Source organism: Podarcis cretensis (genome assembly GCF_951804945.1).
Source record: "Podarcis cretensis genome assembly, chromosome: 17".
NCBI lineage: Eukaryota > Metazoa > Chordata > Lepidosauria > Squamata > Lacertidae > Podarcis > Podarcis cretensis.
In genome coordinates this window covers 16,338,578-16,362,611 of record NC_137187.1, presented here as the reverse complement: position 1 = coordinate 16,362,611, position 24,034 = coordinate 16,338,578, and positions in this window count along the sequence as shown.

The window sequence follows — 24,034 nt, the reverse complement described above, 5'->3', positions numbered from 1 at the left end:
TACTTTGGAATTCATTTGAATGAAGAGTGCCATAGGAATACAATAAATTAATCAAATGAAGGCTAGGAAGAACTCATGAGAAAAGAGGGACAGGTCAGTCCATTTCTGGTTCATGTCAATGTTGCAGATGATTTAATTCATTAAGTCCATTCCATCCCATCACTGCAACATTCTGCATTTTTTTAAATTAAAAAATGTGTATGCATATTTGCCTTTTTATTGCACATTTTCCTGTAATTTTTTTGTGGTTTTTTTGAGCCAAGAACAGTATTACAAAAGTAGAGAGATACAAAAACAGGATAACTGGACTCCAATCTCTGTATTGGTCTGGGAAAGGTGAATCAGGACAGTAAAATACTGGCCAAGTGAATCGTTAGGCATCTCTAGAAGAGGGTATGAAGAAGCTTGAGATCAGGAATGGCTGTACGTTGGAAAGAATATCGCGTGCAGGAGGAAAGTTGGCCAAGGGACAAGGTAGCTAAAGGTAATTATAATTATAATTATAATTATTTGTACCCCGCCCATCTGGCTGGGTTTCCCCAGCCACTCTGGGCGGCTTCCACAAAGACCAAAAATACATTAAGATGTCACACATTAAAAACTTCCCTGAACAGGGCTGCCTTAAGATGTCTTCTGAATGTCAGGTAGTTGTTTATCTCTTTGACATCTGATGGGAGGCCGTTCCACCACCGAGAAGGCCCTCTGCCTGGTTCCCTGTAGCTTTGCTTCTCGCAATGAGGGAACTGCCAGAAGGCCCTCGGCGCTGGATCTCAGCGTCCGGCAGAACGATGTGGGTGGAGACGCTCCTTCAGGTAGCAGAAAAGCAAGAACCGAAGCAAACAGAGGGTGATGCAGGAGGCATGGAGCTGGAGAAAGGAAGGGTATGGTCAAAATGGTTCTCATCCTACAGACAAGGCAGTTCTTGGCAAGAAGAGAGAGTTTTTTCAACTGGGAACTTGAGTCAGCGAGCCAAGGGGACCTGGTTTGTTTGGAGGGAGTTTCCAAGAATATTAAAATAAGTTTCTGTGTGTATATAATTTGCCATGTATCTTAACAATCACATAAATATTTCGACTGAGGAAAAATAAACTGTTATCTAAAAGAGTTATGGCCCAGTCTAAATGTTAAACTACACAGCCCTAATCCTTGGAACTCACACACGACAGAAGTTTCTGAAATCATGCACGTCATGGGGAAAGTGACTAGAGAAAGGTTTTTCCTCTCCCTCTCCCTTAACGCTAAAACTCATAGACATCCAGTGAAGCTGAAGGATGGACGATCCAGGTCAGATAAGAGAATGTACATCTTCCTGGAGCCTCCAGGAGGCAGTGATGGCCACCAATTTGGATAGCTTTAAAAGAGGATTTGACAAATTCATGGAGAAGAGGGTGATCAATGGCGACTAGGCATGGTGGCCACGCTCCATCTCCACAGCAGTGCTTCTGAATACCAGTTGCTAGAAACCATGGGTTGGGAAAATGATCTTGTGCTTACATTCTACTCCCTGGTTTCCCACAAGCATCTGGCTGGCCACTGTGAAAACAGGATGCTGGATTATGTGGGCCATTGGCCTGATCCTGCCGGCTGTTCTTATGTTTTTATGTACACATGGGTGTTTTCTAATATGAGAAATGGGAGGGCAGGAAACTTCCTATTTTCTGATACAGATGACCGCCACCCTGTTCTCAAGCTCTTGTGTCATTCTGGAAACTATGTATAGCTTCATAGGCAATGCTACCTATGCCAGGAGGAATTTTGCCTAAGTATGTAAACTTACAGAGGCAAACACAATGGTATGGATAAAGAAAAAATATATGTATAAATATAGGTACAGTGGTACCTCGGGTTAAGAACTTAATTTGTTCTGGAAGTCCGTTCTTAACCTGAAACTGTTCTTAACCTGTGGTACCACTTTAGCTAATGGGGCCTCCTGCTGCCGCACGATTTCTGTTCTCATCCTGAAGCAAAGTTCTTAACCCGAGGTACTATTTCTGGGTTAGCAGAGTCTGTAACCTGAAGCGTCTGTAACCCGAGGTACCACTGTATATATAGGTATAAAAATGAGAATTTCCTGAATACCAAGAACCAGGTTTGGGCAAGTACTTTTTGGCAAGAGAACCCCAGCAGAGATTTTAAATTGTTGTTGTTTGTTGTTGTTGTTGTTGTTGTTAATATCCTGATAATATAATAACAATATCCTTATCATTAATAAAATATTTCCATAAAGTAAAGTGTTAGTGTTGAAAAATATAGGTTGTTGGACCTTTAAAATATGCCTATCTAAGTTGCTTCCAAAATCCCCCTATTCCTTAGCCTAGAAAGAGGCTACACATTTGGTAAATTAAACATAGTTTACTTACAAACTCTTTAAAGGTCAGATTCATGTGCTTTTCCATACAACAGCCAGAAAGCACAGGCAGTAAAACTTAGGTTCCAAAATGGTGACAGTTTCTAAATTATTTGTATAGAAACAGGAAGGATGGCTTGCACAAGCTACATGGTCTGAGCTTGGAACAACCAGCTCAGACCTCCTTACTTGTAGGTGTGCACATGGTAGAATAAAAGAACAAAGAACTTGATAACCCTTCCTCCCAAGTTGAGCAGGTATGACCTAGCTAAGCCTGGCAGGGCAGCTTACTCTATGGTCTTATTCCCTTCGTGCATTAATTAAGCATGTTGGCTATGTGAGGCTGGTTATCCCACAATTGCTTCCCTTGTTACAGCCATCATTATGTTTTTATATACTTGATGCATCACATTTGAAACCTGTCCGTCACCCAGAGGAGATGGGGCAGCACAAATAGAAGCTGCTCTGTATTATACTCTCAATTAAACTGCGATGAAGGGTGCAGAGTGAGAGAAGCCCCTGGCAAGACAGAGAGCCTTATGGCCAAGGAGAGTTCTGAATCTATGCTTTATAAATAACCCTGAAGCCAGTACAATCATCTAGGCATTCCTATCCCGGCACTGTGTGATTGTCTCGTTGTGTTGGTAGACTTTTAAATGACCTTATTGTGGTTTTGATGAATGCTGTGCCCCTCCTTATTCAAAAGGTGCTTCTTAGGTTATGCAACCCACCAGCTGGAAGACTGCACCGCAAAGGATCCTTTTTCACAACAATCTCAAAAAACTCAATCATCATAATCAGATCAGCAGTACATCTACTTTCATGAGCAATTAAGGTAATTAGGGAGTACATATTTAACTGTGATCATTTCCAAGAAATAAATCATCAAGTGACAGGTAGGGGGAATAAACCTCCGCTCGACAAATTAATTGTTGATGCTACCAAAATCTTATTGCCAATAAAGCCTAAGGACTAGTGCTTTGGTGCTACACGGATTTATATGCGCCGGGTGTTGATACAGTTTACTAAGACTGCAGTCTTATATACTTGCTATATATGTGTCACGGGGGCTGAAGTGCTGGGCCCCCATGGGTCAAGAAGAGGCTGGAGGCTTGGAGAGCAATTTGTTTTTTATTCACAGAAAGTAGCACAGCGAGGTCTCCCTGGCTCGACTCCTTCAGCTTGAGAAGTTGCAAGAAAGCTCCAAACCCACCTTTAGCCTCTCACTCTGGAGCCCTTCCCAACAGACGGAGACTCCTCCTGGTCTGTCTGGCTTGTTATTTGACAACATGCAGGACTCTGCTGGAGTGGGGTGTGAGAAGAACAGAGCCAGAAGGACTGACACCTGTCCTGCTGCGGGATGGCAGGTGTACCCTCTGATTTCTCCCTGTCTGTGTCTGCACTCACCCTGAGACCAGTGCTGGATTTACGTACAGTGGTACCTCTGGTTACGAACCAAAGGATTAAGTTGTGAAGGGAACTCTATGGCAGTGGTGTCCAAACTTTTTTCAAAGGGGGCCAGATTTGATGAAGTGAAGGGCCGTGAGGGCCGACCAAAGGGCCAACCAAAGTTGTTAAGTTGTTAACCTTTTTTTATAGGATTGAAGTTTTTGGGGTTTTCTTAGGATTTACCCCTGAAAATAAACTGCCACAGGGGCCGGATTAAACCGACCAGCGGACTGGATTAGACCCCGGAAATGGACTTTGGACATGCCTGCTCTATGGTGTTGAAAGCATTTTACCATCTATTCTAGAAAGCCGAACGTCTGCCACCTGAAGTGTATCAATGGATAACTGAAGTTCAAGAAGAGCTGTGCCTAAAGTGTTGTGTTTAAGCCTGAAACAGTTAAAATAATCTAGTTAAATGAGCTAGTTAATATAAACAAGTTAACTTCTACCCAGAGGAACGCATTTCCTGACCCACTTTGTTTCATAAACTTCTTTTTGTTTAACTTTTCTTGTTTGTATGATTATTTTCTGCCTAAGACTCTTAATCATTACGTTCTCCCTCACACAAGTCCCCCACTAGATAATCCATGGTACATTGTAGAAATTTGTGTACTTGGTGTACCGTGAGGTGGGTGCACTATATTTAATTGGGGGCAGTTGGCAGGATTGGATCTGCCACATTATTAATAGGTGGTATTAAGTGGTGGATCCGCTACTGTAGGCCAATCAGATTGTGGATTCACTTCCATCTGGAGCTGGATTGGGTGGCTCCTGCAGACCAATCATGCTGCTGCATTGTTCTAGGACCAATCAGACTGCTGCATTCTGAATCCTATTGTTCTAGGACCAATCAGACTGCTGCATTTTGGATCCTATTGTTCTAGGACCAAGCAGACTGCTGCATTTTGGATCCTATTCAACTCAGTAGATAACAAGTCCCATTCAACTCAATGGGACTTGCTGCTGAGCGAAAAATCAAAGTGGTTTCCCAGAGTTTTTAATGCAGCACTATTTATAAAGCAGTACCGTATCTGTTTCCTTTTTGAGCCCTTTCCCACCATAGTATATTGAAATAGCTGGCTAACAAAGTCCTGTGAGTAAATGGTTTACCCTAAAGATGCGTTTTGTTTTTCTTAATTAGTCATTAATGGAGAAAACTCCAGGCACATGGGACTCTCCTGAATAGATTTCATTGACCACCAAGGACAGCTGTTAGCCCAAGGTGAACTGCAGGTTTGTTGTCATTAATCAGCTCTTCAGGCTGTAGTGACTTCCGTCTGCGGCTGGCATTCTTCACCCTTTTGCTAACAGAAGCCAGTGGGGATTGAAGCAAACAAATGAACAAAAACACTTGGCCTCTTGCAGGAATTGCCAATCCATATGTTACATAACTGGACCCCTTGGAGAAGGCATGGAAATGGAAGATTTCAATTTATGTTTTGAAAAAGGGCCCAAGGGAATGGTGAGAATGATCTATGTTCACACTAGTCAAATCCCAGGAAAAACGTCAGCAAAAACATCAGTGGGAACATGATGTTCCCACTGTCCCACCCAATAGCTGTCTTTTATTTTCTAAGAAAAAGGCTCTCCATCTAGCATCCCTCGTTTATATATATTTTTAGCTATATACTATATATAGACCCCAATCTCTCTCTCTCTCTCTCTCAATTCAGTGATGTGAGTATTTTGACAGACAATATTTGTTTGAAAAGCAGGATGGAAATTCAAATAGATATCTTTTCCTTTGCTTTATTTCCCCCCCGGAGAAGGCATTGAATATTTACAAACAAACTACAAACAGATCAAGGCATTAGCAGGACAGACTACTGTAAAAACTTGCAGTTTCTAAATATATATATAACAGATGATTAAAAGAATGAGACAATTTGGGGATATGCGGGGAAAGATGAAAATAATTTTAAGGAACCACAGAAAGAGGGGAAGGGAAGTCAAGGTTCAAAACATTAGAATTACTGTTGAATGGCTTGTGAAAGGTTTTCTTTCTCCTTATGATCAAAAATGATAAATGAATAATAAAAAGATGGTGTTCCAATAGGCAACAGCAACACCCCTGACTCGAAAGAAAAAGAAAGAAAAAGACAGAAAAAGAAAGAAAGAAAAAGACAGAAAAAGACAGAGAGAAGGCATTCTCTGATCTCTGTGGTAGCTGCTAAGTTGTGGAATTCTCTTCCCACAAAAGAGTATCTTCCACCTTCATAATATAGTCATACCTCGGGTTACAGACACTTCAGGTTGCGTTTTTTCAGGTTACGGACCGCCGAAACCCGGAAGCACCGGAACGGGTTACTTCCGGGTTTCAGCGGCTGCACATGCGCAGAAGCACTGAATCGCAACCCGCGTGTGCGCAGACGTGCCACTGCGGGTTGCGGACACTGTGGGTTTCAAACGTGCATACCGCACGGATCACGTTTGCAACCCAAGCGTCCACTGTATAGCTTTTGGCAAATGCTGAAGATGCAACATTTGACACAAAAAATGTTACATATACAATTGATGCCCATATCACAGAGGTTTTCAACCTTTTTGGGTCCACAGCTCCCTTGACCAACTACAATGTACCTCAGGTTACAGACGCTTCAGGTTACAGACTCCGCTAACCCAGAAATAGTACCTCGGGTTAAGAACTTTGCTTCAGGATGAGAACAGAAATTGTGCTCCGGCGGTGCGGCGGCAGGAGGAGGCCCCATTAGCTAAAGTGGTGTTTCAGGTTAAGAACAGTTTCAGGTTAAGAACAGACCTCTGAAACAAATTAAGTAAATAACCCGAGGTACCACAGTACATTCTTTCTGTGGCACACCAGTGGGGCTCAGGAGCCCAGTTATTTCAGCCCTTGCCTGCAGAGCTGGCAGCCTCTCACTCTTTTTCAAATACCTTCCCTTGTGGAATGTTCCCTCAGCCTCCTCTTCTCTCTCCTCTCCTTGGGAGACCTCCAGGTAGCCGCTGCTGCTGCCCTGGTCTCTGAGCTGCCCCTGTCCCAAAGAGAGGTTCTTTCCAGAGGCACCATTCACCTGCAGAACTTGTAGCCAGGGCTGCTGCAGTAAACAGCTGTGCAAGCCATTGGGAGGCAGAGATGCAAGAGGACATCAGAGGAGGGAAGGAAGGAAAGAGGGACAGAGGCCAGTGTTGCCTGTGGCACCCCTGACCATCATTCAAGGCACCCCAGGGGGCCACGGCACACTGGTTGAAAACCACTGCCATTTCATGTTGATACGTGTGTTTTATGAATACAGTAAACTAGCCTTCCTCAATCTGTTTCTTCCCAGATGTTTTGGACTACAGGTATACGTCACACTATGAATCATCAGTCAGAGTATCATCTAGGTTTAAGTTCAACTGAAAATAGCATGGTGTTTCAAAAACTAATATATTTTTGCAGTATCTTATCATGTCTAATTGATTTACCTGGAAGTATTCTTATGCATACTGAATATATATATATCCAAAAACTAAATCCTAAATTAGGAAATTAGAACAATCCATTATAACAATCCGGGTGGGATATAAATAATAAAATCGTCGCCGCTGCCATGGAATAGGACATCCCTATTTTCATCGGAGAAATATTGAAGGGTATGCTAACAGGGCCTTATTGATTTCAATGGATGACATTTAAGCATGCACTTTTAAATCCTTTTGATGTCAGCTGGAGATTAAAGCACTTCACTTTGTTTGGAATTCTGAGAATTCTTAGAACACCAGCGTACCTTTATAAGCAATTTCATCCTCCCCCCCCCCACTTTTATATCCAGTCCTTGTTAATAATAGCCTTTTCCTTGTGCTATTCCCCCACTCCATAAAAACACTCATGCATTTAAAGACAGATGCATTTTCGCCCCCCCTCCCCCAGACTCCTGAGCCTTTTTTCGCACCCTGCCTGTGAGAATGACAGGGTGGGGTGGGAATGTCACAGCATGCAAAGGGGTAACTAATCCCCATTAAGTGAGCTTGAGTAGGCTCTTTTGCCACAGCAGATGCTGGAACAGGACCCTTATTATTCAACTGTTCAAACAAAGATTTAAAAAGAGAGAGAAAGGTCTACAGCAACAGGGAGAGAGGGGGGAAATGGAAAAGAAGAGCCTGTCTGTAGAAATTCTAATTGAATGTCTGGTAATTTATAGCTCCTTCCTATTTATTTTGCTTAAAATCCCAGGGAGCACAGCCTGCTTAATAATAACCCAGCCAGCTCTCTGAGCAACCTGTGAATGGAAAATAGATACACAGAGCTAACAGATGGATATCCAGCGTGCGATTTCTCTCAAGGTCTGCTGTTGCCTAGGGAACTCCCTCTCCACCAGTCTACGCACTCCAAAACCTGTTTTGCAATACACAGGGCGCTTCAGGATTGCACAGCCCGGCAGACTGGTTAAATCGCTGGTGCTTAGCCTGTTAGGTGGAAGTGGGGAAGGAAATCCCACCCCGCCCCCTCAACCCAGCAGCCATTATCACATAGGTTAATGCAGGAGGGATGTCCCATTCCATATGAAATATACTCAAAGTCGCAAAGTGATTTCATGCTCTTTATTCAGCTCATAGTGGTGAGGAGGAATGAATGAAAGTCCCCTCAAGGTATCTGCTTTATATACATTATTTACACAATGGGCTGCACATGATTGGCTAATTCCGGAATTCTACTGTAAGCCAATCAGGTTGTGGATTCACTTCTATCTGGAGCATGATTGGGTAGTTCCTGCCAACCAATCATACTGCTGCATTGTTCTAGGACCAATCAGACTGCTGCATTCTGAATCCTATTGTTCTAGGACCAATCAGGCTGCTGCCTTTTGGATCCTATTGTTCTAGGGCCAATCAGACTGCTGCAGTTTGGATCCTATTCAACCCAGTACATAACACCCCTCCCCTCTAAGTTCCAGTCCTGCCCGGGAGGTCGCATTCATAGTCCTCGAGGTACGCCGGCGGCCTACGTGTGCGTTGCGGCCTGGGGTGTCCCCTGGTCCGGGGTTCAGGTTCTGGCTCGTGTTCCAAGGATGCTGGCTGTGATGGGGCTGTTTGGTCTGGCGCAACCGGCTCACTCAGTCGTGGTTCTGGTTCCGGTGTCCTTTCGGCCTCGCAGGTCCTCTCTGTATTTACTGATTCTGCCTCTCCTGCTGGCCCCTCGTGCTCTATGGGCCTCACTGCCCCTCTGTTCCCTTGGGACTCCTCTGCCCTTTCCTCCTCCTGGTTTTCTCCTGGGAATCGTCGCCGTATCTGGTCGCAGTGGCGGCGCCAGCATTGCCCCCCATCCGTTAGCACCTCATACGACACGGGGCCAGTGACCCTGGTGACTGTGGCGGGTACCCATGCTGGGCCTGCCCCAAAATTCTTTGCGTACACTGGGTCCTGAGCCTCGAAGGTCCGGGGGTTCTTGCCTTCCCCCACCACTGCCTCATCCTGAGCTCTATCGGGGTGAAGGCGGTCCAATCTGATTGCAAGGCGCCGACCCATTAGTAGTTCAGCGGGGCTCCGGCCAGTCGTTGAGCTGGGGGTGCTGTGCTGTGCTAGAAGGAATGTGGCAAGGCGGTACTCCCAATCCCCTTGTGTCATACGGCGAAGGGTGTCCTTGGTGGTCCGCACCATGCGTTCTGCTTGGCCATTGGTGGCAGGGTGGAATGGCGCCGAACGGATGTGGCGGATGGAGTTCTGCGTTGTGAAGGTTTGGAATTCTCCTGACGTAAATGCAGTCCCGTTGTCTGAGACAAGAGTGTCAGGGAGCCCGTGGGTTGCAAACAGCCTGCGTAGTACCCGGATGGCTGCAGACGTAGAAGTGGACGGTACCAGTGCGACTTCCAGCCATTTGGTGTAGGAGTCCACCACTATGAAGAATGTTTTCCCCTGAAAGGGGCCAGCGAAGTCCACATGCAGGCGTGACCATGGTGCTCGGGCGGACTCCCAGGACTGGACCGGGGCCCTTGGGGGATCTGGGCGGGATTCTTGGCAGGCCTGGCAGTGTTTGACCCAGGCCTCTATCTCTCCGTCGATCCCTGGCCACCACACATAACTCCTGGCAAGGGCCTTCATTCTTACTACCCCTGGGTGTGTCTCGTGTAGGGCTGTGAGGACCCTTTTGCGGAGGGGCTGGGGAACAACGACCCTGCTTCCCCATAACAGGCACCCCTTGTGGGCCGACAGTTCATGTTTGCGGGTTGTGTAGCCGGCGAATTCTGGCCCGGGGCTGCTGCTGGGCCATCCCCTCCACACCCAGTCCAGGACCCGGGAGATGACCCTATCTTTCTTGGAATGGTGTGCAACTTCTTGTGCCTGAATGGGGCGGTCAGGAAGCAGCTCCAGGCTCATAACCTCTTGTGCAGGTGCTGGGTCGGGGCCTGTTTCCGGTAGTGGTAGCCTGCTGAGGGCGTCCGCATGGCCCATTGCCTTCCCCGGACGGTGAATCAGTGCATACTGGTAGCTGGCAAGGAAAATTGACCACCTGAGGACGCGAGGAGACAGCACTTGGGGGGTCTGCTTTTCAGGGGCAAACAAGCCAAGCAACGGCTTGTGGTCAGTCACCACGGTGAAGGGCCGCCCGTACAAGAAATCATGGAATTTTTTTACTCCCTTCACGATTGCCAGACCCTCCTTGTCGATTTGCGAGTAGTTCCGCTCGGTTGCGTTGAGTGTCTGGGAAAAGTATGCCACTGGTACCTCTCTTCCATCCGGGAGTTGGTGTCCCAGGACAGCGCCAATTCCATAGGGCGAGGCGTCGCATGCTAGCACCACCGGCAGCCTCTCGTCGAAGTGTGCCAAGACCGAGTTTGAGACAAGCAAGTCCTTGACTGCCTGGAATGCGGCCTCCTGGCGCTGGCCCCACACCCAAGGGGCCCGCTTGTCCAGGAGTCTGTGTAGGGGCTCCGCTACCGCCGCCTTGTGGGGAAGGAAGGAATGGTAAAAGTTCAATAGTCCCAAGAAGGCCTGAAGTTCAGTCTTGTTCTTGGGCGCTGGGGCATCACAAATGGCCCGTACCTTGTCCCCAGTCGGGTGGACCCCTTCTGCGTCCACCATAAATCCCAGAAAGTCCACCTGCGGCACTCCTAGTAGACATTTTTCCCGCTTCACCTTGAGACCCGCCGTCTGGAAACGGTGCAGAACGGTGCGGAGGCGGTCCTCAAACTCCTCTGGTGTGGGCCCGGCAATCAACACATCATCGAAGAAGGGGGTGACGCCAGGAATCCCTTTAAGTAGAGAGTCCATTAGATTCTGGAATATGCCTGGTGCCACGCTGATACCGAATTGCAGCCGCTTTACCCTGAATGCTCCTCTGTGCGTCACAATCGTCTGTGCCTCTGCTGTGGCCACATCTACTGGCAGCTGTTGATATGCTTGGGCCAAGTCCAGCTTGCCAAAAATTTTCGACCCAGCCAGGGTGGCAAGAACATGGCTGACCACTGGCACTGGGTATGCATGGGCCGTAAGGGCCTTGTTTATGGTACATTTGTAGTCTGCGCCGATGCGGACCGAACCATTAGGCTTGACGGGTGTGACAATTGGGGTTTCCCAGGGGGCATTAGGCACCGGCTCCAGCACTCCTTGCTCCACAAGCCGGTCCAATTCCTCGTCTATACGGGGTTTCAGGGCGAACGGGACCCGGCGGGCCTTGAGCCTGACCGGTCGTACTGCGGGGTCAAGCTGTAGAGCAATGGGGGGGCCCGTATACTGTCCCAATTTCCCATCAAAAACCCCCGGAAATTCCTTGCATATGGCGTCCACGTCCACTTGTAAGCTAGTGTGGTTCACCCCGGTGACGGCTAGCCCCAGTGGTCCAAACCATGACAATCCCAGTAAGCTAATGTAGGGGCCCTTGACCACCAGCAATTCCAGTTGCCGCGTCCGCCCTCGGTATTGCACCCTGAAGGTCCCCACCCCCATTGTGGGGACCTTACGTTTCTGGAAGTCCCGGAGGGTGAATGGGGCCGGCCTGAGTTTGGGACCCCCAGTAGGACACAGTTTCCTTAAGGTCCTTGCCGAGATTATGGATAGAGTTGAACCTGTGTCAAGCTCCATGCGGCATGGGGCCCCCTCTATCTGTACGTCAACATAAATTTTCTCTACGTTGGGGTGGGGCAACTGGTATACCTGGAAGTCCGTGAGCTCAGTCGAGTTGCCTTGGTGCGTTGGGCCCCGGGACCTGGGGCTCTTGGATTGGTCATCTGATGCCTGGCGTCGGGTGGGCCGAGCCCGACACACCCGGGCGATGTGTCCCGATTTTCTGCACTGCCTGCACTCTGCATTGCGGAAACGGCAGGTCCTCCTCTCGTGACTTTCTCCGCAGCTTGCGCAGTTCCCTCCTTCTCGTCGAGGCAGCTGTGGTATGTGGGCTGCTTGAGTGCGCTGCTGTACTCGGTGCACCTCCTCCCTGTTGGATCCTGAGTCGTCGGTGAGGTCTTCGTGGTGGACCCTCGGTTGGGATGGCAGGCTCGGCCGTGCCTCTTGCGTCGACCTCTCGGCAGCTTCCGTTGCCAGGGCCTCCTCCAGAGCGACCTGGAACGTTAGGTCCTTCTTAGCGTAGAGGCGTCGTTGCAGCTTCTCATCCCTCAGGCCACCGACGAGGCGGTCACGAAGCATGTTCTCCAGCTCTGAGAAGTTGCAGAACCGGGCGGCTTGGCGGAGAGAGGTCACAAACCCAGTTATGGTTTCCCCAGGGGCTTGCCGCTTTGCGTAGAAGGCATTTCGACGAGCCACCACTGAGGGCTGCGGCGAAAAGTGCCCCTTCAGCTGTTCCATTATTGTTTTGTATGGAACAGTAGCGACGTCTTCAGGCGCAAGGAGAGCCCGGGCGATTTCAAACGTCTCCTCTCCGCAGACGCTGAAGAATATTGCCCTCTTCTTGGCATCATCGGTGACCCCTTTGGCTTCTAGGAGGAAGGTGAAACGGGAGGCGTATGCTTCCCAGTCTCCAGATGCTGGGTTGAACGGCGAAAAGCTGCTGTTGGTTGCCATTCTGAGTTCCTTGTGTCCCGGAGCTGAAGCCTGGATACACGGTGGGAGGCAGCGATGCGGCAGGTGGCGGTGCTGCGGTGCTGTGTGTGGCAGTCAGCTCAGCGGGATCCCATCCTCGTCGCCAGTGAAATATACTCAAAGTCGCAAAGTGATTTCATGCTCTTTATTCAGCTCATAGTGGTGAGGAGGAATGAATGAAAGTCCCCTCAAGGTATCTGCTTTATATACATTATTTACACAATGGGCTGCACATGATTGGCTAATTCCGGAATTCTACTGTAAGCCAATCAGGTTGTGGATTCACTTCTATCTGGAGCATGATTGGGTAGTTCCTGCCAACCAATCATACTGCTGCATTGTTCTAGGACCAATCAGACTGCTGCATTCTGAATCCTATTGTTCTAGGACCAATCAGGCTGCTGCCTTTTGGATCCTATTGTTCTAGGGCCAATCAGACTGCTGCAGTTTGGATCCTATTCAACCCAGTACATAACACCATAATAATAATTTTTTTATTTATATCCCACTGGGTTGCCCCAGCTACTCTGGGCAGCTTCCAACATATGTAAAAACATAATTCAACATTGCAAAAAACTTCCCTATACAGTACTGCCTTCAGACAGCTTGGGGACTGGATAACTTCATAACCGTCAACATTTCTCCAATGAAAATAGGGACATCCTAAGGAAAAGAGAGACATTACAGGACAGTTTCTCTAAATCTGGGACTATCCCTGGAAAATAGGGACACTTGGAGGGTCTGCACACACATGCACATGTAGATATGCATTCAAAGTTTACGTTTGTAGGTGCACCCCTGGGAAAATAACTATTGGAAATACACAGGGTCTGCCGCCCAAAAACAGCAGTGCCCATTATTAGATGCCTCTTCAGTCATGTTTCAGGACAACGTATTACTCTGTGTTTCCTTCTCACATTGTACAAAATTGGTTGCTGCTGGCAAGGACGAAAAAACAGACAGGCTAATGATAACAGGACACAGGTTAAAGGTAAAGGTAAAGGTAAAGGGACCCTCCAGGGCTGGAGGGTGAGTTCAGAACACCCCTCCCAACCGATACTTAAAAAGGTTGGCCGACTCTGGGGTTGCGGCACTCTCTCACTTTATTGGCCGAGGGAGCCGGCGTACGGCTTCCGGGTCATGTGGCCAGCATGACTAAGTCGTTTCTGGCAAACCAGAGCAGTGCATGGAAACACCATTTACCTTCCCGCCGGAGTGGTACCTATTTATCTACTTGCACTTTGACGTGCTTTCGAACTGCTAGATTGGCAGGAGCAAGGACTGAGTAACGGGAGCTCACCCTGTCGTGGGGATTTGAACCGCCAACCTTCTGTTCGGCAAGTCCTGGGCTCTGTGGTTTAACCCACAGCACCATCTGCGTCCCAGGACACAGGTTAAGTTGTACTAAATATGATGGTTGGAGAAGAGAGAGCTAAACATTGTAGATTTTGTTCTGTTCTCGATATATCATTGTCAGAGCTGCCTCTAGGTCCCAGCTCACAGAGGACCAACGCTAGGCTGTCGTAATGTACAAAAGTCTTTATTGAAGTTCAATTTCCATTTCAAAGCCACAGCGCGCAGCCCTACATCTTAAACCCTAGATCGGCGAAGTCCCGTCTGAGTCTCCTCCCCTCTGACACCAGTTTAAGATCCTAGCCCTGCTCCACCTTTTCCGCTGCTCTCTCCTCTTCTGGGTCCTCCTGCCCGCTGGGGCATTGCCCTTTCTGGACTCTTCCGACGCTGAGTCGCTTAGCTCCTCCCCTTGCCTCCTGCGGGCTTTAGGACCCGGTTCCCAATCCTCATTCTCTGCTGTCCCGCGCTCCTGTACATTTGAACTTGCCTCTCGCGCCAACCCAGTGACCTTTCTCCTAACCGTTACACTACTTCGGTCACTGCTTCCCTCTTCCGGGATACTGGCCGGATCTGACCTCCCCTCCGTTGTCCGACTTTCTGATGGAGGCGTGGTCAGCCCTGCCTCATCTTCTCTCCCTGGTGGGGAATGCACTGGCCCCGATACTTGGGACTCTTCCCCCCCACTCTGCTCTGGTGGGGAAGCTGGTCCTGATTTCCAACTACTGCTCTGGGAGTCCCTGCTGCCCCCTTGCTCCTGGGGCGTTCCCCTTGGGAACCCCCTACCCCTGGCCACTGGCGCCCCCTTCTGTGAATCTTCCGATTCGCTGGAGAGGCTCATGGAATCCCTCGGTCCACTGTCCTCTTCTCCTACGCTCCCCTCGGATTCTTCCCCTTCGCTCTCCATCTCCTCTCTTCCCTGTGCCTCTGCTCCTGAGCCCCTGACAATCATGAATCGGGGTGGAGAACTTTCAACCCACAGCCTCTGGGCTGGACGTTCTCCATCCCAGTGAAGACAATAGTAAGGTAGATGGACCAGTGGTCTGACTCAGTATGAGACATCTTCCTGTAGTCATGACCACAACAGTAATTTGGTTAGCCTCTCCTGAACCAATTGACTGCTCTAAATGTTGGTCAGCAGATGTCCCCTCTTCTCCTCAGAAGGGAGAGCATCTATCCAAATGTTTAAGGTAATGTATGAATCAAACCTAAGCTTAAGTTGTGGTGCAATGGTGGGCTACAATAAGTGGCAGAAGGTTGTGGAGAAATGTGCTGTTCTTCAACCAATGGGTTTTGTGTTCAGTTCAGTGGCACATATTATGAAATTCTTGTTCCCCTCACTTAAATGCTGTGCTGCTGGGCCATGGTTCTTAAACAGTCCTCACTGGATAAGGACTGAAAATGTCTTTATTTGGAGAATGACAGCAAGGCTGTTTTTGATCTCTGCTGCACGCAGGGTTCCCCTCATGATTTGAATGAAAGAGCAGCACTGAAAGTTTCCTTTCAGAAAGGCTGCACAGTTGGCATTCCCCAAATAGATGAAGTAGACCAAAGAAAATAGCACCAAATCAGCAGGCTACACCTGTTGGTTTTTTTGCTCTCCCTCTCTCTCTCACACACACAAACACAAAAAGAAAGCTAGACAATTTGGCAGGGGAAAAAGCTGGTGTGTGTCAGTGTTGGAAGAGATCCCACCAATAGTACGTACTTGCACCGAGTATTTAATGTCAAAAAATACCTCATATCTACCCAACATACTTGTTTCAAGGCAACAGTCCATGAGGCCATTGCCACTGCTTGGTGGGGACATAGGAGTGTATGTCATGCCAGGACAGGTTTGTGGTTGAATGGCTGAGTGGTTTTAAAGAGTTGACATAACACAAAGGGATTAGACACAATGCCAGTGGCCCACAGAAATTAACTGTGGGTGATGTGAAAAGAAACAAGAGTTTGAAACTGATTTGTAGCACTGTCTTTTCAAAGTCCTAAGAGGAAGACTGTCCCATAGATTCTGTACACTCAAATGAAATTTAAAGAGGCCATCAGAATGTTTTTCCTCCCTGCCAGAAGGCTTTGAATTAGGCTGCACACACACAATACCTTTAGAGCACATTCGACGCACATCTTTCCCTCAAAGAATTCTGGGCACTGTCGTTTGCTAAGAGTTAGTGGGTATTGTTGCTCTGTGAGGGGTAAACTTCTGTGCCCAGAATTCTTTGAGGGAAACAGAGGTCTCAAAATGGGATTTAAAAGCATTGTGTGTACGCAGCCTAAGTATACACTCAATGAGAAGCTGTGGCCAATCCTAGTCCTTTGCTGAATTTAACAAGTCTAGCATCCTTTTCAAGCTACAGTTCCTAGGATCCTTTGGAGAAAGTCGTAGCTGTTTCTGTGGCATAATACTGCTTTAAACGTATTGCATGGATTGGACTCAGAGAATTAGATTGCTCTTAACATATTGGATGTTTAACAATTATGATTGCAATGCCTTTATAATACAGCTTTATTTACCTTATATATTCCAAATTGTTCTCCCCGCAAATTTCCACATGTTAAAATGCATTGTATACTTTTGATCAATATTCAAAGTAATAATAACAATAATTGCAGGCCCAGGTAATTCTAACCATCCCAAATGAACATCCTTATGACATCTCTAACTTTAAAATCTTTTGTTTTATTCCCAAAGTTGTGCTGTTTCCTTAGGAAGAACCCAAACAAAGCCATAATTGGGAGGAACACCAATTTTATCCTCTCCATCTCCATCTGCTCATAAAACCTTGATGCAACTGGGAACTGTATGGCAGTACTAAAGTAACAGCATTGGCTTCCCTAATTCCTGGGGAGTTTGTGGTAGCATTTTATAATGAATGGAGAAAGAGAAAGGGAGCAACTCTCTAGGAATAAAGGTAGCAGCTAGATAGGCTATTAAAACATGAGCAATGTGAACTCCGCATCTTTGTGAAACCCCCAGAGTAAAATTTCTCAAATCCACAAAAAAAGGAAGTTACAAGCTGCAAACTGTAACACAAAGTCCTGACACAGGTTTCACCACATTTCTGCTTAAACCTCGTAAAAATTAACACACAGGCCCTGTGTAGATACAAGCCCTCCTAAAAGCACAGGATTGGGTGGGGGGGGGAGGCCCCAAGAATGAAGTGTCAAAATGTTTTATTATGCCCAAGAGCTTTTTGAATTAATAAATTCCTGCATCAGGGGCAACTTCACCCCAGCAACCTTCTATAGCTTTCTCCTTGGCCGAATTGTGCAAAGGAAAAGGCTAACAGTAGTTTATCTCTGCAGGTTGCTGAGCACAACTGTAAAATGGGCATGAAAATAAATTTTTTAATGGGTCTTTCATACCCTCCAACACTGTGATGCCCCATTCCATAATGATAATTTTACTATTGATACCCCACACATCTTACTGGGTTGCTTCCAACAAATCTAAAAAAAAACAAAACATAAAAAAAAACCTTCCCTATACAGTCATACCTTGGCTCCCACACGCCTTGGGAGTCAAATGTTTCGGCTCCTGAACGATCGATAACCAGAAGTGAGTGTATCGGTTTGCGAACATTCTTTGGAACCCAAACGTTTGACAGGGCTTCCACAGCTTCCGATTGGCTGCAGGAGCTTCCTGCAGCCAATTGGAAGCTGCACCTTGGTTTCCGAATGTTTTGGAAGTTGAACAGACTTCTGAAACAGATTCCGTTCACCTTCCGAGGTACGACTGTACAGGATTGCCTTCAGATGACTCGGGAGTTGGATAACTTCATACCCTCCATCATTTCTCCAATGAAAATAGGGACATCCTAAGGAAAAGTGGGACATTCTCAGATCACATCAGAAACCTAGACAGCTTCTCTAAATCAGGGACATCCCTGGAAAATAGGGATACTTGGAGGGTCTTGCCTTTTAGAACTTGTTCTTTCTGGGGTTATATTACCAGAGTTCTGTAATTTGTTCTACAACCCCAAACAATAAAGTGTAAATTCTGTCACAAGGAAAACGAATACTATGCTCTATATTAAAGAAATGTGCATGGTTTGTCTTATTTTCAAAAACAAATTATACATTTATTTATTTTTTACTATTTTCCATACAGTCATGGGGGAGGAGCTATACAGGAAATGAACTCCTTGCCCTCCAAATCCAGATGACCGGCTTTTTATAGTATTAGTCCTGATTTGTTTGCATAAAATGTGTGGGGAGATTATAAAAAGTCTGCTGTTTACTGAGCATTCATTCTGATTAGTTTGCAGGGAAATTATACAACACAGTATCGAGTAGTTGGGATCTCACACATTTCCATATCACTTTCCTTACTGCAAAGATTCAATTTTTGAAAAAGTGAATATATTGCAGGACATTGCCAAATGAACTTTATCTGCACAACCTGAAATTGCTGGTTTGTGATTGAATAGCACCCTAAATCACTTCTGTCCTTTGGCAACTCCTCCCGCTTTTGAGATCTCACAAGGCATTGCCTATATACATTTTCAAGTGTGTCTTTGCAAACATAATGGCTAGTAATTTGCTCTTTTTGAAAAAATAATAATGAAAATTGACATACTTAGTAGCTGAATTCTGTGGTGGACATAACATTCAGAGCTGTTCTCTGCTCCCACCAAAATGTAGCACGCACACAGCAATGAATACACCTCATTTCTTTGCTATGAAATCAAATTGGAAAGACCACAGCTAGGTTTCCCTTGGATTACATCACAGGCACATCTAGCTGTTCTGCAGACTGGCTGCATTTAAAAATAACCACCTTCCATCTGAACAGAGAATAACAAACATATGTTTTTGAAGGTGGTGGAGGGAGAATAGTTGATTCTGGCCTATATTTAGACAGGCTTATGTTAGGCTGATGGAAAGCTGCACAAACAAAGAACCTTTTTAAGTTACAGTTTTCCATGCCGCACTGAAATTGAGTTAATAATTGTTTATCTCTCTTTTGTCTCCCAGCGCTTTTTACAAGTAGGCACGTATTGTTCCCAAAGCAACTTGGTGCATAGGTGCTAGAGCGGACGGCCTCTGTTTTCCATCCACATAAGGCTCTGCCAACTTAAACTATCTCCTCCTAAAAATCTGTGTGTGTAGATAGACAGACATATTACTTAAACAGAATTTGCATTGAGTGGTTCAACCATGGTATAATGCCAGAACCCCAACATGCCTGACTCTAGGGGTGGCTAACAGGTCATCAGCCATATTTGGCCTTCCACACAAGGATTTATCATTTGTTTAAAACCAGCATTGGTCCCCATCATCACACTAGGCTGGGTAGAGAGGTTTCAATCTCTCTCTCTCTCTCTCTCTCTCTCTCTCTCCTGGCTGTTACCAAGAAGATGGAACTTCATTTGAGCCCTGAAAAAGACTATGGGCGGATCTAGACATCATGGTTTTTAACATTAAGGAAGGGTTAAGGAATGGTTTTCATAACATATTTGGAGACACAATGGCCTACTTTTAATGTTCATAATGCCTTATTAAAATCTGACACCAGAGGCCACTGCAGAACAACCAGCAACCAGAAGTAGGGAGACAGCATTTTGACAACAACAACAACAACAACAACAACAACAACAACAACAACAACAAAGGCAAGAAACGCTTTAATTTATAAGTATGCCCTGCAACGCTTTAGAACAATATATCTAATATTGTTATAATAATGTTAAACAGGTCAGTGTAGGCCCTTCCAGTCAGTGTGCAATTTAGCTTTGCTCTGAACAATTGGTTCAGGTCATTGTGGTCAGCCAGAGAAGGCAGCTATAGCATAGGCCAGAGGTTTTCAACTTTTTTGAGTCCACAGCTCCCTTGACCAACTGCATTCTTTTCGTGGCATCCCTGTGGGGCTCAGGTGCCCAGCTATGTCAGCCTTTCCCTGAAGAGCTGGCAGCCTCTCACCCTTTCTCAAATACCCTCCCTTGTGGACTGATCCCTCAGTCTCCTCTACTCTCCCCTCTCCTTGGGAGTCCTCTGGGCAGCTGCAGCTTCCACATCTGGTCTTTGAGCTGCCCACCCCCTGCCCCCAAAAGAAGTGATTCCCTGATTTCTTTCCTCAGATTATCTGCATGCATATTTGTGTGTGTGTGCTTTTAGCATTTTGCAGATGTCTAGATCTACATAGATGTTCATCCTTCACCATATAAAAGTTTGGGGAAGGGTTGCACAACATCGTTGCAAAACAGCTCCACGAATGGAAAGCGGGGTTGTTGGTGTTACAGGTGTTAGCAAATAGGTCCTTCCCATACTTGGTCTCCCCACCCCACCCCTTAGTTCAACCACACTGAAAACATCCAGAACCAGTTTTTCAGAGTTCCTCCTGTGATGGAAAAACATGTTTGTTCTGAACACAGCGAGGGTTCCTTCACTGTTCTTAAAATGTGATGTCTGTCTTCAGCTTGCAGCAGTACACTCAGATAATTTTAGACTTAATGTTTTTAGAGGGGAGGATTCTTTCTATGGTCTCACTTACTTCCAATGGTCTTATAAGTCCCTCTTCTGTAGATGTTCTTTCAATTGCTTCGAACTATGATAAACCAACCCTGCTGTCTTGGGGACCTCTCTTGCTCATTCTGAGTGGGGCATCTGCCCTAAAGGCTACTGTGAAGGCACCTGAGACCACCACGTTGCTGAAGCTAAGTGTGCATGATCAGTGCCTGGGCAAGAGACCACCTGAAGACCCCATGACTCCTCCTTGGGTTCCATGATGGAAATATGGCAGGATATAGATGAAATAAATAACAAAAGAATCAGCATGTGACAAGCTTCGCAATGCTCTACTCTGCTTTCCACTGTACTTCACTCTTAATAAAGTTAGGTAGCTGCAATTATTTTTAACTTTTCCAAAGGAAAAGAGAGAGAGAGATAGAGAAAGATCATGACAGAAGGAGATACTTTGGGATTAGTTAGTCATGGTTCGCAATGATAATCTTTGTTAATGAAGCCTGAAGCAGGCGCATGTCCAAAAGAAGGAAATAATGAAGTATAGTGCTGTTTATGGGCCCATGGAGAATTCATTAACAAGGATACTATATAAGCCAGGGAGCTAAGGGAGGGAAACGGGATCGGTTTTTTTAGAATGCTATTTCCACTAGGGGCATTGTGTTTTTCCCCAAAAAAGTTTCCATTTGGGAGGATGACCTCACAGTTAAAGGTATACCACAGAATAGGTCCCTCAGCTCCCACTATGTTTTCGCATGGTAACTACAATCCCAAAGGATAAGCGTGTGAGACTGGAGATGCACTCCCTACTTTATCTTCTCATATTTCTGCTTCAGCAAGTTGCACCTGCCAAATTCCAAATGCTTAGGGTTTCTTGTTTAGTTTTTTGCTTTTTTAAAGGCTGTCCAGTAAAAGCAACAACATACCCTATGGCACTTCAGAGACGACTGTGCTACAAAAAAAATGTTAAATTATTAGGGTGTCACCATTAGGGTACTTCATTAGTCCCCTTGGCAAATTATGTTAATAATTCCAGAGTATTTGAAAGCAGTTTTGTGCAATGAACAATGGCATATTGAATTAGAAGGGGAAATGTACCCACAGTGAACTTACCTCTTTCCTATACATTATATATGGTAATTGGAAGCACCACCAGAGCTACATTTGGGGTTCTGGAGGGGTATTGGTCACTTTTCCCAGCTGTCAACTAAACAAGAAAGAATTATGGAGGGAATGGCAGCTGCCAGCAAAAATTGTGTTGATAATTTCAAAGAAAGATCCCGGCTGAAACACTCCAGAAACTGTGGTGGTTCTTCTATCCTGATTTCATCACTGTTTCGTCACATGGTCCTAGGGCTTTGCAATGCAATGTTAGGCATGCCTACTGAGAAGTAAGGCCTACTGAATTCAGTGGGCTTATTGTCAGATAAATGGGTATAGGATTGTAGCCTGAATTAAAGTATTCAGATCCTTAATTCATCATGGTAACCATGCTCCTGGGATAGCTCAGTCAGTAGAGCATGAGACTCTTAATCTCATGGTTTTGTGTTCGAGCCCCACATTGGATGAAATATTCCTGAATTGAAGGGGATTGGACTAAATGACCCTTGTGGCCCCTTCCAACTCTATGATTCTGTAAGAAGAGCCCAGCTGGATTGCACCAAATGCTCCTCCAATCCATTTTCCAGTTGCACAATTATTTCTGAATGAGATATTAGGTTGAAGTACTTGCTTGGAAGGCAAGGGAATCACAGAGGGTTACTTGCTATTCCTGGGTCCATTTCACACAGGTATGCTGCCTTTTAAAAACCTTTAAATGATTTACCGGGATCATTCTTGTCTGTATCCTATCACCCAATGGAACAGAGGGCACCCATGAAGGTCAGTGAAATTGAGAGAAGTTTTATAAAGTGCAGTAGGTTAATGATTATAGAGGTGGGGAGCACACAAACAGATTCTAGTATGTCTTTCTCCCTTGTTATGCAATCTAGTTGCAGCTCTTCCAATTAAAAAATAGTTGATTGATAGATACCTGTGTGGAAAAACAAGCACAATGAGAAAACAGAATGAAAAGGGGGGGGGGCTATTCAAAAGTGAAGACCTCAATGTAGCCTTAGTCACTAAGGCTTAGTGAGATATGTCCAACTCTCTGTACAAACTTAAGTTTGCAGCCAAGCCTAAGAGATATGAAGTGAAAAACTGACCCATGTGGCACCACCAAGCTCTGAGCAAAAGGAGTGAAATGCTAAGGAACCAAACAGGCCGACCAAGGAACCTCTTCCATAGTAAGTAGGCCAGACTACTTCTTGCCACCCCTGTATGTTGAATGGGAAGCAGTGATAGTTTTCTGTAAACAAATTTGCTGCAGTGTTTAACAACCAACAACAGAAACCCTAACCCCACCTGCAAAAGCAAAGAACCACTGGAAGAATCTCATGGGCAATCTCTTGAAGGGCAATGAAACTAGCTGCTAGAAGGCAGCAAAGAAAACATGCATTAAGAAAGAGAAAAGGTTAATGGTTGTAAAAGAGGTGCACACAAGCTAAAACGGCCATTCATTGGGAACACCTAGAGCCATATAACTGTGTGTTCTAAAACAGAAAAGGAATAATATTTTTTAAAAAAACAACAACAACCAAACATCTATTTTTCGGTAATTGCGTGGACAGGCGGAGTCCCCAGATCCCGAGTGGTCCCCCCCGTCATGTGGAATAACAACTCTAGACAACATGCTATGGGATTAAATTGGCCACAACTTTATTAAATTTCAAATGTGGGTAGACCTTGGCTCAGGCATTGGGCGTTCTCCCTCCCTAGTCCCCAGCCGAGGACCTAGGGAGCATCAGGGTTATCCAGTGTGTGGGGGGGGGATGGGCCGGCTCTGGAGAACATATGTTCAAGCAGAGATAGCCGCCCCCGTTACGCCGCCGCAGGGGAGAGCAATGACGACCTTTCGGCGTACGGCCAAAGCCTCCTTTCAAAAACCCCTTTAACGGGGAACCCTGGTATTGCCGCCACAAAGAGGAAGATGGACTAAAGGATTCCGCCCAAGGCCTGATACCGCCAAAGTTGTGACGTTTTGCTACGGGAAAGGCGAAACCTGCCAATGCAGGGAAATTCCTTTCCGGCCCTTTAACAGCGACCTTATCGTAGCAGCGCCCGCATACCTGTGGAGACAGGTTAACCTGCAAAACCTATGAAGAAAAGTTAACCTGCAAAATAAGACATTAACTGAGGGTGGGTAGGGTGGGAGAAGCTCTGGAGCCAAGTGAGGATTACCAATTAAGATCCACCCTCTATTGTGTGGGCAGGTAATCCCTCCCCCTACCTGGCCTGGTTTCCCTGGCAACGCTTCCCCCAGGTGGGATTGGACAACTCACTGGGGTAGGCGGGGACCTCCAGGTATCCCACCTGAGGGAAGGCAAAGCCTATGCTGATGGGGCCACTCCAGATCCAGGG